Below are 12,868 nucleotides of genomic sequence, written 5' to 3'. Positions count from 1 at the left end.
GTGTGTTTTAAATAATTTCGGTTAAAATCGGTTAATAGGTAATTCGGTCGGGTTCGATTCGGTTTCCTCCTCCAATTTGGTCAGTTCGGTTAATGATTTTATTTAACCGAATTTTTTGATTAATTCAGTTAATAACCCGAATTTGGCCGAACCGACCGTTTGCTCACCCCTACATTTGGGAGCTTAATGGATAAGATTTATTCATATAAAATTGTTTTAAGATTTTTTCTATATAAGATGATTGATGAATACGAATTCCACTTTGTCACACCTCGAACCTGCTGGGTAGGGCCCAGGGTGTGATAAAACCAATCACTGTCTCTGATACCATTCATGCAGCGAAAAATAATGAACAACCTCAAATAAAATACCAGAGTAATATTTATACATCCCCAAAGAGTGTATCCATCTATCCATACACTTCATATTACATAACCGGCATTTAAAAACATAAACTATACATACATCAGTTCTTGCAACCACTCACAAGTTATCAAAATTCTAACCTTGCCCCCGGAGCTTTCTAAGCTCGATCATCTGAAAGACCTAAAAAAATAATAATTCGCTGGGGTGAGACACCTCTCAGTAAGAAAGAAATAAACTATAGTAGTGTGTGGCAGAAAAGTTTTAATATATATAATAAACTCATCCGTTAATTAGTATGCAAATGGCAAGGCGCATACAAAATGTAGTCACACAAAAAAAACCAATAGTTATAGCAAAAGTTCCTGAGGATTGGGAAGATTACACGTCCATACATGTACCTTTCCTCTGCTCTGATACCGTTTGTAACCATACTCTTTGATTCAGGTGTCGCTATAACTGATACCGATCAGGGCACTCACCTTTCTCAGGAAGCCCACGGGTGGAGATATTTACTTTACCATAAATATTCTCAAACCAGTATTCACACATATCCACATCAATTATCACACATAGTCTACAAACATATACACCACAGTTCATCCACACAGGAAAACAATACATTCCATTGATCTCAGTACGTAGCCCACATAGGATTACTGCGTACCACATAGTACATGGCCCACATAGGACTACTACGTACTACCCAATATGTGGCCCACATAGGACTACTGTGTATGACACAATACGTGGCCTACATAGGGCAGCTACATATGTCCCAATACATGGCCCACATAGGGCAATTGCGTGCTTCACTATACGTGGCCCACATAGGGCAACTACTTATTTCACTGCACATTTGTACTCACAACAGACAGTATTCACCCAAACAGGCAGTATTCACAACCGAACAGTATTCACCACCAAACAGTGTTCACAGTTAAGCAATATTCACAACCAAATAGCACTCACATCTAGAAAGCACTAACAAGCAAACGGTATTCACAATCGTACAATATTTACAACTAGATAATTAAGAAGGATTATTTTCCTGCCACACAGTTTTTCCAAATTATGATTTATAATTAAAATCATTATTTTCAATTGCCTAAATTGTTCAGAAAATCATACTATAATTATACGGTTCCTATACTCAAAAATAACTGATTCAAATTTAATAAAAAACCTGATATAATTTATTCCCCTTACCTGATCCTCGAAGTTATGCCTAAAACGAATGGAAAAATGGAACCTTGTATTCCAAAAATCCTTACTTAATCAGTTCAACCCCAGAATATTTATCATTTAACATCTCTTAGGCCCCCACACTCCCAATAATTAATTTAATATTAAAAATATCCCACTTACCCTAATTTTGGAGTGGTGCCCAAGAACTCCAAATCAAGTTTCTGCTTCGACTAACTTGGAAAGAATCACCCCCAGGAACCTCGTGATGGTTTTTGATCATCAAATTGGGCTAAATCTGAGCTAGAATCGAAGAGAGAAGGTGGTAGAGCTGAGCCCTAGAGAAAAAGAGAGCGAGAGGAGAGAGAATTTTCATGCTAAAAATGGATTCAAGGCCTCTTTATAGGCTGGAGTTCATCGATGAAACTAAAAGGTTCGTCAACGAACCAAAGAAGGACATTCATCGACGAGAACATCAGGTTCGTCGACGAAGCGTTTAAAAACCTGAATTTTCTCTACTCTTGGTAATTCCTCATCGATTAGACATGTGTACTCATCGACAAGACCAAGAAGGACATTCGTCAACGAAGAAAACAAGTTCGTTGATGAGTTCCTGCTTGATGCCCCTTTTAAATTTCTTTTCCCCTTCTTTTATTTCTCCTTATTTATTTCCTTTTTTTCTTTTATTTATTTTATTTTCTTGGTTCGGGTTATTACATTCTCCCCCCTTACAAAATTTTGTCCTCGAAATTCATTAATCAACATATATTCTATCACACATTCCACACATTTCAATCTATTCTAGCATGTGAACCATTGCATCACCTAGAATTAGATATAACTTATTATTTATCTCAAACATAAGCATGTTACCTGTGCCTCTAGCAGCGTCTGTCCCAACTGGGGCAAGTGTGTAGACATGCGTTGTGTAGAGACCCAGTGAATTATATTAATTAAATAATAAAGGAAAGGAGAGAGAAAAGTAAATTGAATTTGGAATTCAACAGGGATCTTGTCAACGAACGCAGCACGTTCATCGACGAACACGCTTGATGGGATCGTCGACAGGGACATGTGTCTCGTCGACAAGGAGTTACCAAGAGGCTATTTTCAATTTTCAATTTTGTGACGAGGAATAATCGTTCGTCAAAGAATTCCCTTTGTCGCCTCATCGACGAGGTGACATGTCTCATCAATGAGCGCAGGTGTATAAATAGCCTAAACTCGGTTTTTGAAGTAGAAATGTAAGAACCCGAACCGTGATTTGTGGATTTTTATGTAAGAGGGGTAAAAATGGAAATTCTGCAGACTTCGTCAACAAGGCCATGATTCGTCGACGAAGGTAGAAGACTTTTCGTCGATGAAATTCAGAGGTTCATCGACAAAGAAAAGCCGAGAGGCAGAAATTGGAAATATTAGGCTTCGTCCACGAAATCTTCGATTGCTCGAAGAAATCCCTGACTTTTCGTCGATGAAGGCACCTTTTTGTCGACGGAATCCCTTGGGTCAAAGGTCTATAAAAGGATCTTTTGGGTTTCTTCATTGCTAAGTTATGGATTATCTCTCTCTCTCTCTCTCTCTCTCTAGATTTCAAAGCTCTCTCTCTCTCTCTCTTCGATTCTTTCGCCGTTTGTTTCCGGATTCACAAATCCAAAGTTACTGCGAGAATCAGTGAAGGATTCTCTACGTTTCTACTGGATCGGAATCTCGTTTCGAAGGATTTCGAGTTTCGGGCCAAAATCGAGGTAAGGCTCGGTTTTCATTTCTGATTCGGTATATGTATAGTAGTACGGATTGTAAGTATGTTTTGTACTATGGTTTGTAGATCTCGAAGTCTTGGTTCATAGTTTTGAGGACCGTAGAGTTCTTAGTTGGATTTCGGGTTAAGGTAAGGGGATTTTGTTTATATCAGTCCATTTTCGAAATCAGGATCGGTAAGCTTGTAGGCTACGATCATATGTTTGTTTTGGCAACTTATTTAGGGAAATCTATTGGGTAAAAATGCAGGATTTTCGGGTTACAGTTTTTTGGGAAAATTAGAGATTTCGGGTATCATCTCTATTTTGTTTGGAAAACCATTTGTCTTGTTTAAATTGTATTATTGAGATGACCGTAATCCATATTTGCATAAATTGTATACTTGAATTTGTAAACGATATGATTTTTCGTAAACCAAATAAGTGTGGTATGTTTGTATGTATGTATTTTGTTCAAGATATTTGTGAAACAGCTATGTGGCGGTTAATTATCGTACGCTGAAATGTATAGGAACGTGAGTTCCAAAATGATTCCAGGGATTTGTAAAATAGCCAGGTATCGGGTAGTTACTGTGCGAGAGTGGCCGGCTCTATATCCGGGGTGTGAAATATCACCAGTATATTCCGACTGGTCACCGGTGGGTGTGATCTACACTGTATGTAGCAATGGATTCACAATGGGCCTAGGTCGTCGCAACGTAGTTTGACACGTGGCAATGTAATCGGGGTGAGACTAGGTGACCTTGTGTAGTTGCGTATGTAGCAATGGATTCACTATTGGGCCTGAGTCGTAGATCTTCGTAGTTGCATGTGTAGAAATGTAATCGCTATGAGACTAGGTGACCTTGTGTAGTTGCGTATGAAGCAATGGATTTACTATTGGGCCTTGATCGTCGCAGCGTAGTTGCGTATGTAGCAATATAATCGTTGTGAGGCGAGGTGGCCTTGTGTAGTTGCGAACTAGTGTGACAACACTGACCATATATATGTATGTATGTATGTATTTGGGTATCGTATGAACTGGAATGGTTTTTGTAAAAATACTATAACTATATGGAAATGTATGAAACTGTACGAATTGTTTCAAATTGTATCGTATGTATAGTGTTATGAAGTATGTAAAATGACACTGGTATGCCACACACTGATATAACCTATTTTCTCCCTTATTGAGAGGTGTCTCACCCCTAATATATACAAATGTTTTTCAGGTCCTTCGGGTAGCCGAAACTAGCATCCTAGCATTCGAAAGCGAGGGGTGTTGTTTAGCTACTACCAGTGCCTGATAGGTACGAGTTTTTGTAACTGGGCCGTCGTGATGGATTTTGTAGACGCCCATAGTATGTATGGTATTCGTAGGGATGTATATCCTTGTATGGTATAGACTCTGGTATGGTACAGTTTATGTATAGAAAGATCATATTTCGCTGCGTATTTTTGATGAGTATGGAGGATTGTATGTATGTATATAGGGCATATGTTCACCCCACGGGGTCGGACCCTCTTTGTATGTGGTGTCATGTATGTTTTAATTGATACAGAGACAGGTTAGGTTACTAAATTCACCCCTGGGTCCTATTTCCGGGTTCAGGGCGTGACAAGAAATCACACGAACAACTTCTCTCTCTCACTCCTCTTCGATTTTCCTCCCTTCTCTCTAAGATTTTGAGTCCATTCTTCATCGAATCGACGATCTAAAGCCCGCCACCCTACTCCTAGAGAAGTTCTCTTCAAGTCTACCGGAGTAGATCGTGGGTGAGGCTAACTTGGACTCCATCCCAGGTTTAGGGTAAGGCTTTTTATTGAGTATTTGGCTTTCCTACAATTGTAGAAAAGGTATCATTTTATGAAATACTGAAGTTTTGTTCGAGGCAATGCTATTTTCAGGGTGTTGAATGGGGAGCCCTGTGGGTATAGGACTAATGGTTTTGGGGCTTTCCAGTAGTCGGGTAAGGGAGTAAACTGAAGCAGTAATTTTTCATGAAAATTATTATTGTTTAATAGCAGATTAATAATCAAAAAGCATGTATTATGTATGAGCATATTTGTGAAAATATATATTTGGAAAAATAATGCTGTTACATAGGAATATTTTTAGTATGAAATGTTAGGAAATGTGATTTGAGAACAGAATTCATGATTTTATTCAGTTTGTGTGGCATGAATATTATTTTACACATATTGTACTATGTTAAGTCAATTTTATAGAAAAAGCATGTTTCAGTTATTTTTAGGAATAACATGATAAAATAGGAAATTGTGGTTTCAGAATATATGATAAACAGTACTTATGCTCAGTTCAATATTTATGATATGTTCAGCGCAAGGCCACAGTTATGAATGTATTCAACGCAAGGCCGTAATTATTTATGCTACTACAAAATTCAGAAAATGCTATCAATCTATTTATGTAAAATAGTATACTATCATGTACTAACCCGGATGGTAGTTTAGATCAGTTATCAGGAGCACGGTACCGTAGTTATACAGTTCAGTTCAGACTTGTGCTAACTACCCCTGCCAGTAGAGGGGGTGGGACATGGATAATCGATGTGACTTTCAGTGTAGAGTTGTAGACGTCCACCTAGCAGTCCGGACCAAGGTGTAGTTGGCCCATCGTACTTATAGACATTTTTTAATCGGCAGTGACTGGCCAGCCATTGAAGGGTTCCGTCTTCGGGCTATACAACCCGTCATGGGGGATAATACATGACATCAGCTAACTATTCATCCTCGGTAAATTTCAGAATTACTAGTTATATCAGATGATTTTATGAGCAGTGAAATACAGTATGATTTAGTATAATTATGAAATTGTATATTTATTCAGTTATGATATCGTATAATATGTACTGTATATTTATTATAGCATGTAAATATTCATGTTGCCACACAACTGTATTTAGTTTATTTCCCTTACTGAGAGGTGTCTCACCCCAGCTTAAAATATTTTAGGAAACCTAGAAAGAAAGACGGATCGAGCTCCGCGTTGTTGAGGCAATTGTTCTACCATGCTAGAATAGTGAGTTTTGAACTAGGGTCAATAGGTTTTTGATGTAAGATCCTAGTTGTATCTTTTGGTATTTTGAGGATTGTATATATACATCTACAAAAATATGGTGGAATGTAAGTAACTCTGGTATTGTATTTTATGGTTGGATGGATGAAATTTGTATTTACTACTGCTTAGGTTTTCGTTGTGTGTGAATGGTGTGTCCCCATTACCCATGGGTTCAGGTTGACTTTGTTATGTTTTAAGTTAATGGTATCAGGGTATTTAATATGTTTAATTATGTAGTAGATTAAGCAGGTTGATACAGTTTGGTATCAGAGCCTAGGATGTTAGGTTCTGTAAACTTTAGAATGCAGCATTAATAATACCAGAGTATAGGATAAGGGAATTTGAGGTCTGATTTTGTAATCTAGATGCAAGACTTCGTTGATGGTTTGTGTGATTTTCCCGGGGTGACGATTTCAAGAAAGCCATGGTAAACTATTGTCGGGTTGGGTATCTAGGTTGGCATATTGAACCTTGAATTAAGATCAGGGATGATGAATCAGTTAAGGATATAATATATATTAGTTAGATGATATGTTATGGTAATAGGGTCCTCAGATAAGTTTATTTTCTTTTCAAGATGGACCCTGTAGGTAGTAGTGCCCATGCTAGTGGTAATGAGGGTGCTAGGTCCTCGGGCGCTGCTAGTGGCGATTCAGATGCGGTATTGCGCAACGTGGCTTAGCAAATCATGGCTGAAATTTCTAGGAACTCTAAAGAGCAGAGTGGTCCGTCTGCAAGCCACGGTAGTTCGATTGAGAAGTTTATTAGATGAATCCTCTAGCTTTCTTAGAAGGAACTGATCTTGTAGTCACTGAAAACTGGATGTAGGAGATTGAAAAAGTGTTTGTAGTACTACGGTGTACTAAGGAGCAAAGGGTGCTATTTGCTACATATAAACTGACTAAAGATGCCGAAAGATGGTGGACAACAGTGAAACTTCTGAAATAGCAGAGGACAGTGCCTATAGAAATAACATGGGAATGATTTAAGGAGATATTTTTCGATTGATATTTTCCAGCCTCGTCTAGAGAAGCGAAGATAGAGGAATTCCTGAATCTGAAGCAGGGACAGCAGACAGTGCTGCAGTACGCGACGAGGTTCATTAGGTTATCTCGCTTCGTCCTGTACATTATTTTAGAAGGGACGAATAAGGTAAGACAATTTGAAAGAGGTCTAAGAAGAGAATTACATAAGCAGGTATCAATACTAAAATTGCAAGACTTTACCGAACTGGTAGACAGGGCAGCTATGGCAGAAGTCGGGGAACGTTTGGAGGCTGAGGAGCAGAAACAGAGAAAGAGATCCACGCCTTCTGGTTCCTAGCAGGGGTCCAGTCGGGGTTCGTGGAAGAGAGGTGGCTACTACAGGAATCGGAGGCAGGAGTTAGGGAATCGTTGGTTTCAAGGTATGCAGTCATTTCCAGCTTGTCCGACTTGTGGGAAGAGACACCCATGGGAGTGTCGTGTCCGACGAGGTATCTGCTACCGATGTGGGGAGTCAGGGCATATGAAAAGGGATTGCGAGGCTCATATTGGAGCTACTCCCGCTCCTAGACCTATTCGGGGAGGTTATCAAGCACCTTGTGGAGGTCAGCAAAGGAATATGGCTCCAACAAGAGTTTTTGCCTTGACGCCAGGTGATGTTAAGACAACTGGCGATGTGATGATTGGTATGGTTATAATGCTTTCATTTAAAGTTATTATATTATTTTATTCAAAAGCCACACATTTGTTTGTGTCTATGGGGTGTATTAAATTGTGTGGGACAGAAACACAATTATTAGACACTGAACTGTTAGTAACTACACCGACTGGGTCAGTAGTGAGGTGTAGTATGGTGCTCTGGGGCTATCCAGTGGATATCCAAGGGAAAATTTTGTCTGTTGATTTGATAGTGCTGGATATGCACAGGTTTGATGTCATATTCGGCATGGATTGGCTAGCAGCTAACTTTGCCAGTATAGATTGTCCGTTAAGAGAAGTGATATTCAGACCGCCGAGAATACCATAATTCAGGTTTATAAGGTCGCGAATGCAATCCCTACCTTAGTTAGTTTCATCTATTCAAGTGAGGAGACTGCTCCTGAGTAGTTGTCAGGGATTGTTGGCCTTTGTGAAGGCAATATCAAGGAATGAATTGAAGCTCACTAGTACGCAAGTGGTAAAGGAGTTTATAGATGTTTTTCCAAATGAGCTACTAGGTTTGCCACCTAATCGTGAGGTAGACTTTCCTATTGATTTGCTTCCAAGTACAGCGCCGATCTCTAAAGCACCTCATCGAATGGCGCCAGCAGAATTGGCAAAATTAAAGAATCAGTTGCAAGATTTGCTTGATAAGGGATTTATACGACCTAGTGTATCTCTATGGGGAGCTACAGTGTTATTTGTGAAGAAGAAAGACGGGTCCATGAGGATGTGTATAGATTACAGGGAAATTAATAAGGTGACAATCAAGAATAAGTATCCTTTACCCCGTATAGATAATTTAATTGATCAGTTCAGTGTACACAAGGGTATTCTAAGATTGACCCGAGGTCAGGCTATCATCAAGTGAAGGTAAGGGCAGAAGATGTATCAAAGACAACCTTTCAGACCAGGTATGGGCATTATGAGTTTCTTGTTATGCCATTTAGTCTGACGAATGCTTCGGAAATATTCATAGATTTAATGAATAGAATCTTCCACCAATATTTAGATCAGTTTGTTATTGTTTTTATTGATGATGTACTAGTCTATTCGAGGAGCTATGAGAAGCATCGGATGCATTTGAGGTAGGTCTTACAGACACTCAGTGAAAAGAAGTTGTATGCCAAATTTAGAAAGTGTGAATTCTTGCTCGAGAAGGTTGCGTTTTTTTGGGCACGTTATCTCAAGGGATGGAATTTCTACGGATCCTAGTAAAATTGATGCAATAGTGAATTGGGCTAAACCGAGAAACGTCTAGGAGATCAAGAATTTCTTGGGGCTAGTTGGTTATTACCGTCACTTTGTTGAGGGATTCTCAGTGTTATCAGGGCCTCTAAAGCGACTGACTAGGAAGAACGTTAGGTTTGAATGGGACAACAGTTATGAGTAGAGTTTTCAGGAATTGAAGCAAAAGCTTGTCATGGCACCAATGTTTATCATCCCGTCAGGGGGTGAGGGTTATGTTATCTACAGTGATGCGTCCTTGAAGGGACTTGACTGTGTATTGATGCAACATGGTAAGGTGGTAGTGTATGCTTCCAAATAGTTGAAAGAATATGAAAAAAACTACCCTACTCATGATTTTGATTTGGCTGCAGTAGTACATGCATTGAAGATTTGGAGGCATTACCTATATGGTGAGCGAAGTGAAATCTTCTTCGACTATAAGAGTTTAAAGTACTTCTTCACTCAGAAGGAATTGAACATGAGGCAGAGAAGGTAGTTGGAGCTTATTAAAGAGTTTGATTGTACTATCAGTTACTACCCAGGAAAAGAAAACTTGGTAGCTGATGCGTTAAGTAGGAAGTCTATAGGACCAGCGCTGGCAACTATGGAGATTCAGTATCCGATCCTGATGGATCTGGAGAGACTCAGCATAGAGTTGGTCAAGAGTGATCCTCAAACATGTATTGCCAGCTTAGTGGTGCAGCCTACTCTATAGGAAAGGATTAAAGCTACTTAGAAAGAGGATCCAGAATTAGCAGAGGCAATGGTTAGAGTACAGGGTGGTCAGGGAGAGGAGTTTTACATTACAGATGACGGGGTTTTTCGGTTCCGTTCTAGATTATATGTTCCCGTTGATGCTGATATTAGAATGACCATCTTAGAAGAGACTTATAGATCTTTATACACAGTTCATCTCGGCAGCACGAAAATTTATAGGGATCTGCGAGAGTCTTATTGGTGGAGTGGTATGAAGAAGGAGATTTCTAAGTATGTAGCAGAGTGTTTGATGTGCCAGCAGGTAAAGGCTGAGCACCAGAGGCTGACAGGCCAGTTGCAACCACTTTTTATCCTAGAGTGAAAATGGGATCACATATCTATGAATTTTGTTTCAGGGTTGCTGTCGGCATTGCATGGCCATAATGCAATCTGGGTGATCGTGGATCATTTGACTAAGACCACCCACTTCCTTCCTATCAAAATCAGTTACTCCCTTAACCGACTAGCAAAGATTTATATTCAGGAGATAGTTCGTTCTCACGGAGTGCTAGTGTTTATAACGTCAAATCGAGACCCGCGTTTCATATCACGATTTTGGAGGAGCTTGCAGGAAGCTCTAGGGTCTCAGTTATCTTTTAGCACGATATTCCATCCTTAGTCAGACGGGCAAACTGAGAGGATGATTCAGATATTAAAAGATATGCTTTGAGCATGCGTGCCAAATTTTTGGGGTAGTTGGACCCAATTTATGCCGCTGGTGGAGTTCGTGTACAATAACAATTATTAGGCCAGCATTGGCATGGCACCGTTTGAGGCGCTCTATGGAAAGAGATATCGTTCTCCTTTATACTGGGATGAGATGGGTGAATGGTGAGTTGTGGGACCAGAGTTAGTACAACAAGTGTATGATAAGGTTCGGCTCATTAGAGATAGAATCAGTGCAGCTCAGAGTTGACAGAAGAGTTACGCCGATAACCGCTTTAGGAAATTGGAGTTTGATATCGGTGATCATGTGTTTTTTAAAATAATTTCGTTAAAAGAGGTTATGAGATTTGGAAGGAAAGGTAAACTTAGCCCTAGGTTCATTGGCCTGTTTGAGATTATGGAGAAAGTGGGGCCGGTTGCCTATAGGTTAGCTTTACCACTTGTGTTGTCTAGGATACATGACGTATTCCATGTCTCTATATTAAGGAAATACGTCCCAGACCCATCCCACGCAATCAGTTATAGTGAATAAGAGCTCAGTGATTCACTAGCTTATAAGAAGCTACCAGTTCAGATTCTGGACAGGAAATAACAGAAATTGAGCAATAAGAAGATTTCTTCAGTCCTATGGAGAAACCATGCGGTGGAAGAAACTTCTTAGGAGCTCGAGGAACAAATAAGGCATAAATATCTGCATTTATTCGGTGGGGTTTATTTATAATCAAGGAAGTGTAAGTAGTTATGAAATGTTTCTTTTACAGGCTAGTTAATGTATGTAATAGTTTAGTTAGTAAACAATATTTTTGTTTTGGGCGAATTTTATTTTATATATGTATCTCCCAGAACTCTGATGTAACCACGGTATTCCTCCGCCACAAGTGAGGGTACGTACTAAAATAAGTAGACCACTTTTCTTTAGGGGATGGTGAATCAAATGGATAGTAAATTTCGAGTAAGAAATTTTATAAGGAGCGGAGAATGTAGAGACTCGATGAATTATATTAATTAAATAATAAGGAAAAGGAGAGAGAAAGGTAAATTGAGTTTGGAATTCAACAGGGGTCTCGTCGACGAACGCAACACGTTCGTCAACGAACACGCTTGATGGGATCGTCGACGGGGACATGTGTCTCATCGACGAGGAGTTACCGAGAGGCTATTTTCAATTCTTAATTTTGTTGATGAGGAATAATCGTTCATTGACGAATTCCCTTTGTGGCCTCGTCAACGAGCATAGGTGTATAAATAGACTAAACTCGGTTTTTGCAGCAGAAATCACTCGAACAACTTCTCTCACTCACTCCTCTTCGGTTTTCCTCCCTTCTCTCTAAGATTATGGGTCCGTTCTTCTTCAGATCGACGATCTGAAGCCGCCACGCTACTCCTGAGAAAGTTCTCTTCAAGTCTGCCGGAGTAGATCGTTGGTGGGGCTAACTTGGACTCCATCACAGGTTTAGGGTAAGGCTTTTTATTGAGTATTTGACTTTCCTACAATAGTAGAAAATGTAGCATTTGATGAAATACTGAAGTTTTGTTCAGGGCAATATTGTTTTTAGGGTGTTGAACGGGGAACCCTGCGAGTGTAGGACTAGTGGTTTTGGGGCTTTCCAATAGTTAGGTAAGGGAGTAAACTGAAGCAATAATTTTTCATGAAAATTATTATTATTTAATAGCATATTAGTTTTTAGAAAGCATATATTATATATATGAGCATATTTGTGAAAATATATATTTGGGAAAATACTACTGTTACACAGGAAGATATATTTTTACTATGAAATGTTAGGAAAGGTAATTTCAGAACAGAATTCATGATTTAATTCAGTTTGTGTGGCATGGATATTATTTTATGCATATTGTATTATGTTAAGTCAATTTTACAGAAAAAATATGTTTTAGTTATTTTCAGGAATAACATGATAAAACAGGAAATTATGGTTTCAGAATATATGATAAACAATACTTATGCTCAGTTCAGTATTTATGATATGTTTGGCGCAAAGCCGTGATTGATAGTCGGCGCAAGGTCACACTTATGCATGTTATTTGGCACAAGGCCGCAGTTATGAATGTATTCAGCGCAAAGCCGTAATTATTTATGTTACTACAAAATTCATAAAATGCTATCAATCTATTTATGTAAAACAATATATTATCATGTACTATAT

The sequence above is a fragment of the Malania oleifera genome, chromosome 2, assembly GCF_029873635.1.
Source record: "Malania oleifera isolate guangnan ecotype guangnan chromosome 2, ASM2987363v1, whole genome shotgun sequence".
Lineage (NCBI taxonomy): Eukaryota > Viridiplantae > Streptophyta > Magnoliopsida > Santalales > Ximeniaceae > Malania > Malania oleifera.
This window is presented reverse-complemented; position numbering follows the sequence as displayed.